This window comes from Neopelma chrysocephalum, unplaced genomic scaffold, assembly GCF_003984885.1.
Source record: "Neopelma chrysocephalum unplaced genomic scaffold, ASM398488v2 Primary Assembly neopelma1_97116, whole genome shotgun sequence".
In the NCBI taxonomy this organism is placed as follows: Eukaryota; Metazoa; Chordata; class Aves; order Passeriformes; family Pipridae; genus Neopelma; species Neopelma chrysocephalum.
Window position 1 is genome coordinate 2,053,798 of NW_020925758.1, and position 6,000 is coordinate 2,059,797.

The window sequence follows — 6,000 nt, forward strand, 5'->3', positions numbered from 1 at the left end:
AACCTGATGCCTCACAGTTATAGCAGGGACACTGAAAAGCACAAATTTTGTTTTTTAGCTCTCAGGGTACACTGTGGGAGGCAAAAATCATCCTTCTGCTTATAAAATGAAAAACACTGCTTTGCAGAGAACTGACCATGAACAGGTATTCAGCACTACCACAGTCGCTTTTACCCTGATTACAGTCAGTTTTACAATGCCATTTTTTACTGTGAGAACATTCATCATTATAGTAAACTGCTGCTGGGTGAAGGAAGAAGTAGTTATACTAGAGGATGGCAGCCTATAATAATAAGAGGCTACACAAAAAGCTCTTATAACTACCCTATCATCAGAAATATTTTAACAGTGGTGTTGTTGCAGCAGTAATTCTTTTCGCCCTTTTTCACAGTAGCTTTAAGAGAGGTATGTTGGATCACTTCTGCTTGAAGAGGGCTATACTTCAAAAAATAAAAACAGTTGATTATTACAAGCCTCACCACCCCATACTACCATTGGATATAAGGGGAAGATGGTGAAACTCTGGATTTGCTTCACCAGCCTGGATTAATATGACAATTGTGGAGGGTTGTTCCGTCCTCCTTTAGTGAGGATGCCCTTCCTCTGGCCACCCCAAATTGCAGCTTATCCTTGTGCCTCAAAGGGGCACATGTGCCTTGGAAGGCTGTAGCCAGGCATTGAGTTTAATTGCCCCAGGCAGCTGATCCAACTGGGCTTTCAAGTGACAGCTCCTCCAGCCTAGATTTGAAAGTGCTAGCAGTGTTTTTACCTATGTATCACAGAATCAATTAGGTTGGATCTCCAAGACCATCGAGTCCAACCAGTGCCCGACCCCCAACTTGTCCCCCAGCCCAGAGCACTGAGTGACATGTCCAGGCTTTCCTTGGGCACCTCCAGGGATGGGGATCCACCGCCTCCCTGGACAGCCCCTTCCAATGCCTGACCACCCTTTCTAGGAAGAAATTCCTCCTCGTGTCCAATTTAAACCTCCCCTGATGCAACTTGAGGCCATTTCCTCTTGTCCTGTCTCTTGTTCCCTGGCAGCAGAGCCCGACTACCCCTGGCTCCCCCCTCCTGTCAGGGAGCTGTAGGAGCCAGAAGGTCCCCCCTGAGCCTCCTTTTCTCCAGGATGAGCCCCCCCCAGCTCCCTCAGCCGCTCCTGCTGCTCCAGCCCCTTCCCCAGCTCCGTTCCCTTCCCTGCACACGCTCCAGCCCCTCAGTGTCTTCCCTGGATTGAGGGGACGTGTTTGCTGGGCCTGGTTCAAGCTGGGAGCTTTCAGTCTTAATCTGTTCATTTCCTGAGTAATAAAGATCCACAGATTCCTCGGATACTCCAGACCCCTGCACCCAAGGGTTCACCGGGGGCTGCTTGTTCCCGGTGGAGCACCTTGGAACGTGTTTGCTCCTCCCTGGGCTCTGCTCAGGGTGCACCCACAGCCGCTGCCCCTCGGCCCACACTGTCTCCTTCAATCAGTTTCAGAACACATCCTGCTCACAGATAAACAGATGTGACCTTTCCAATGCAATTTGGCAGATGTTCTCAATGTACCAAAGTTACCACAAAGCTGAGTGGTAGCCCTTAATTTAATTCACTGCGGAAAATCTGCCTGCATCCTTCCTGAAGCAGAAAAACCCTTAATTCCTTGTGCTTTCCTTTCCTTTTCGTTCTGTTTTTTGCAGCCAGAATTGAATGAACACTACAGCTAATCTTTTTTGAATCTTTGATAAAATGCAACCAGTTCTACATTCATATTATAATTTAAAATAATCATACATAATTAGAAAATATATTGTAATAACAAATTGTGACAAAGTAAGGAAGCATTATTAATTTCATTCATAAGCAGGGACCTTTTGGAGAAGAAATTATGTAATTTTTCAGTAATGTCTGTCATTCATTTCTCAGTGAAGTCAGATGCCTTATTTATGGGTCCAGTCCTAAACTCTGAGCGAGCTTGATTGAGTTACCTACTCATTCTTTTGGCTTGGGCAGACAAACTAGTGTGTTTCACTACCACAAATGGTCACACAATCCATTTCAGATTCTCACATGATGGTCTTTGATTAGGTCTCATTTTTACAGCTTTTCAAAAACAGTCACTTGGGGCCAAACTATTTCCAATGACAACAGCAACCTCATTGATTTAAGGAGAGCAGAATAAAGGCAGCACTGAGACAGCACTTATGAAAATCATACACGCTATTTTTATGTGTTAGTATTAATTCTGAATACTCTTGCACATCATCCAGTGAAGGAGCAGAAATAATAGGGATAGTCAAGGGTTCAAACCCGCAGGGTGCTTGAGCATGCAAAGTTAAAAAAACCCCATGGCAACAGACTAAGGGAACTTCAGTGCCACTCTGGAAAATTCCAAAAGCTGTTAGCAAAATTATTCAGAAGTTATTGTACCATAAAACTACGATTAACTACTAATGGTATTTTCATTTCACACTCCTAAAAATCAAAAAAATTTAGGCCTTTTCTGCTCCTTACAAGGTTTACTGGCATCAGTTCCACAGATTTTCTAACACTGTGTTGGTCAAGTTCCTTTTTGCTGCCGTGAGTACATCCATCACAGGCCTTTATTTGTATAGGAATACTGTAAAGGAGAAGATTCACAGGAATATTTTGAGTATTTTTGAGGTAAAGGTTTTGAGTATTTTGAGATCCACTGCTTCCTTGATGAAAAATCTACAGAGATGAGCTCTGTTAGTAAGTGAAATCACCAGTTGTAGAGAAACAGTTGCCCCATCAGGTATTTTACAACAGGGAAAGATTTTGTTGTAGAGTGGCTTAATAATAAAGTTGGGAGTATTTTTCTACTCCTTGCTAGAAATCAGATCGAAATAGACAATCTGCTGAAACATGGATAAACTTTCTGTCTTCAGAGGGGCCCTCAGAGTAGTTAATGGTAGGTTTAAAGAAATGCAATTGGTAAATAAAATAAATAGGTAAATAAATAAAATAAAAAAATAAAATCTATCAAGATTAACTGCAGTGTTTTAACAGTATTAATACTGCAAATGAGAAATTATTTTAATCAATACATTTGATTTACAGAACAAGCTAAGTTTTTAGCTTAGGTGGTGTCATTCTTATCTGGGCAGGGTTCAAATTTGAACTGTTCAGGGGGAAATCCTATGTACAAGCAGTTGAAGGCAGACTTGAGTTTCTCAGAGGCACTTGGATTTCTTGAGATCTCAGGCAGCACTTACATGGAAACAATGAGAAGTGAGAAATGGCATCTCCTGTCGCACAGGTATTAACTAGCATGATTTTTTTTTAATTGTTCCAATATATCTTTAATGAAAATGATTCTGGCTCTTTGTGCCCTCACTACCATGGTGGTGCAATGCTGGCTACAGTCTGAACCAACTTCTTCTCATGAAGCCTCAGCTGCACTTTAACAAACCTTCTCTTTTCGAAGTTTTCCAATCCTCCAAAATTGCCAGTCTGCTCTTATTTACAGTGCTCTAAACAGAACAATTCATCGCTTACACAAAATCATTTCTGATTCTCACAGGCATATCCTGGCATATGAAAAAAAGACAAAGTCTACACAGAAAGTGGGTACAAAAATAATGTATTTCCATCCTGCCCTTAAAGTGTGTGCTTAATGGCTCACAGCCCTTTCATTCTTCAGACACAATTTAGGTGATTATATTGAATGTTTCTTTACTGGAGATGAAACCAGAAGGGGTTCAGTGCAACACTCTCCACATCCACGACTGAAGGTGGTGCTGTGGACAAGAGAATAAGGACAGTAATTGCTCCAGAAACACAGAAGACTGTGCTTTTAGCGAAAAAAAAAATGTGGGAAGAGGAATGGTTAGCACCTGAGAGAAGATTTTTCTAGGTAGTGTATAAGCTGAAAGATACTTTGTGCAAGAGCTGTCACTTTTAAATGGAAAGGAGGTCATATAAAGAATAAAATACCCGTGAAGATGGCATGCCAGTAAACACTGTGTGGTTTCTTCAGGCAACCTGCTAACTTGCAAAATTTTCAGCAGTTCTGTAAGGTTTGTTTTCCTGCACAGACTGGCATAAATTCTAAAGGAATAAAAAGACAGAGGAAAATAAATTTACTTTCAATTATATGCAGAGGAACATGGCTGAGCACCAGCTGTGCAAAATGGTCCTAAAATTGTGTATTTGCCTGCATGTAGACACAAGGAAAAGCTGGTTTTGTCATCAGCCATCAAGTCTTCAGAAAGAACTCTCCTTGCAGACAGAGAACTGTGCACAGAGCTGACATTCAGGCTGCATAAGCAAGTCCCTGCAAGTGCTGCTCAGCTCTTCAGAACAAAACAACAGCACTTTTCCTCTGTTGTGACACAACCAGGTTGTTTAAAGGCAGTTATTTCACGTCTACTTCACAACCTCTGGAAGATATGCTTAAAGAAAAATGAGCCTTTGGGTAGGAAAAGCTTGACGGAGACGTACCTGGTGAACATTTCCTCTTATTCAGGGAAAAGAGGTGAACAGAGGCAGCATTTTTCTTTCTTTACCAAGAGAAGAACTTTGGTCAAAAAAATTATTTTGTTTTGAATACAGGTACTGACCAGGCAGCAAACACATTGGGCTTGTGGCCAGCTCAACGTGGGGTTGTGAAGTGTCTGGACAAAGGAGATCTGGAGCTCTTAGATGTAACTTTTCCTCTGTTATGGTATTCCTTCGAGGAGCATGGTGCAGCTACTACCTGCATTTTAATAAAATGAGTAATGCCCCTGAGGAAACATGTAATTCTGAACTCCTGTTTGCACATTTATGACCACTGAAATTGCTGTTTAATAAAAAAAATACAACCTGCAGGCCAGAATTTCCACGTCCCCACATTCTTACCCCTCTCTGAGTGCTTGCTCTTGCTATTTTGTTATCTTAAACATTGTATTTTTTTAATTAAACATTTTGTTATCTTAATTGTATTAAACTTTACCCAGTTTAGGAAAATCCTGCGAGTTTTCCATGGAGCAGAAGCCCTCTGGAAAGTAACAGGACAGCATTTTTCCACGCCTAAGGCTGGCAGGGGTTCTAGAAAAGACCATTCCATCTGTATGGCTGATACAGCCATAGTGCGTTATATAGAAATATATATACACATACATATTTCCATCCATAATTCTTTATATATAACAATATGCTTGATTTGATATTCATCTTTTCTGACCTTCAGTTCTTAGGAAGTATTACTGTATAAATTATCCCTTAGTTTGGTCCCAGAAGCTGGTGCTTTTCCGTGGAGACATTCGCACACTCACTCTGTGCTTGACAATTTAATTACCTAATATTTCTAAGAGACGTTTTCGGATGGAAGTCTGTATTAAAAATGTGAAGTGCTGTTATTACTTCAGTGCCTTCCGTGATAGTGAGTTATTTTTAAAGGGACATGATGCCATCTTTGCACTTCAACAGGGAACCGATCAGTCATTTAACTGATTTTTAAAGGTAACTAATGAGGGGTTACAGCACCAAGCCTCCTCCAAGCAAGAAATCAAAACTACACATCCTCAGAGGGAAAACCCAGTGGGGCTGGTCCTTGGAGCAGAGCAGTGAACACTGTGGCTGGCATGGGGCTATGCCAGGAGAAGTTTGGCTTCGATGTCAAGAAAAGCTTCTTCCCCCAGAGGGTGGTCAGGCACTGAACAGACTCCCCAGGAGAGTGGTCTTGGCCCCAAACCTACCAAAGCTCAGGGAGCATTTGGACAACGCTCTCAGGGAGAGGAGTTGGACTGGATGATCTTTGTGGGTCCTTTCCAACTCAGGATATTCTGTGATTCTATGTCTGAAAAGAACTAAGCTTTCAATCAGTGTTTTGGGGTAAGACTCATATTCCTCTTTCCCTGCAGCTGGAAGGGAGAAGACACAGAGCTCCCATCACATTGCAGGACACAATGACTTCACCCCTCTCAGTTTCCTTCACCAGGAGCTGGTATTCACAGTCTGCTTTTACTCTGAGGAACCCTCCTCTCCTCCTGAGGGACCAAGGGGGGATTAGCGCG